Source organism: Haplochromis burtoni, unplaced genomic scaffold (genome assembly GCF_018398535.1).
Source record: "Haplochromis burtoni strain Fernald_Lab_line unplaced genomic scaffold, NCSU_Asbu1 Contig_2097, whole genome shotgun sequence".
NCBI classification, from domain to species: Eukaryota; Metazoa; Chordata; class Actinopteri; order Cichliformes; family Cichlidae; genus Haplochromis; species Haplochromis burtoni.
In genome coordinates this window covers 14,906-16,325 of record NW_024584458.1, presented here as the reverse complement: position 1 = coordinate 16,325, position 1,420 = coordinate 14,906, and positions in this window count along the sequence as shown.

Below are 1,420 nucleotides of genomic sequence, written 5' to 3'. Positions count from 1 at the left end.
ACTGTATATAGTATTTTATTCTATTCTGTACAGTTGTGTACTGTATTTATTCTTATTGTATTCTAATTTTTGCCTCATAACTTTTGCACTGTCCACTTCCTGTTGTGCAAAAACAAATTTCCCACGTGTGGGACTAATAAAGGTTATCTTATCTTATCTTATCTTATCTTATTCAGCCATAAACTGATGTTTCTTCAAACCTTATTTCAACCTGTTGACGTCATGAATGAAAGTGCAGACTGAGAGTGGATCACATTATGTTTAAGGTGTGTCATGTGACATGTTCAGTATTGTCACACATGTCTAGATTGTCCCTGATATCATGAAAACGATGAAACATGTCAGTGATGCTGATAGTGTGTTCATCACAGACGTTCAGGCTTCATGTTGACATGAATCAAAGTGAAAGCAGAGAAACTGGAATGAATCAGGTGTTGTAGAAGATGGAGAAACAGGTTGGAGAGAGGATGCTGCTCCTTCTTTGAGATCAAACATGTCGGGTTGTTCACGTGCTGTCAGCATGATGCAAAGAAACCATGGAAACAAAGTGTGAGTGAAGTCAGTCCAAAGTAACAGAGTGAAGAGCAGCAGATGAAGCACAGAGGACACAAAAAGGAAGGAAAGAAGGAAACAAGGTCCATCTGTGTCCTTTCATACAAACAAGCATCAACATCCAGGACCAAAACATGAATCCACTGAGAAACTGAGCGCTCCACCATCCGCTCCAAATACACTCACTCCAAACAGGCCATCTTTGATATCCAGTCTATGCTCTGGGCTCCTGCAGCCTCTCCTTCAAAGCTCTGAGGCTTTCTGTCTGCACCGACTCCCTGCTTCTTCAAACCTGTCCTCAGATGTTCCAGTTTTGCTCCCACATGCTGCTCACAGCCAATCAGATCGTGACTTTCATTCTCTGAGCAGATGCTGGAGCAGATCCAGGCTGCACAGACCCTTCAGGTCAAACAGCTCAAAGTGACAAATGTGTACAGAAAGCATTGGCAAACATCGTGTCCCAGGAGAGAGGAAGAGGGTGCTGTTTGTTCAAACACCTGTGCTCATACTGCAGCTTTAAAGAGGGCATTAGCCCTTCCCCCCAACTGTGTGCTCCAGCCAATCACAGGACAGACTGTGCTCTGATTAAAGCTGTCCCAGTTTGTACATTTGTACACAGTATGAATCCAGAATCCAGCACACAAACAATCCAGGATTTTCAAACAGAAAAAAGGCATTAGCTCCTACACTGAAAAAAGTCTAACATGCAGTCATTCATTCAATCTAATAAGTGCCATTCAAAACAGAATAAAATCATTGATTTGATTGTGAAACCCTTTCTTTTTGCATTTTAAAATACCACTTTTGATTTGGATGAAACTAAATATCTGTACAAAGGACACAACGCAAAGTTTTTGATTTCTCTCAA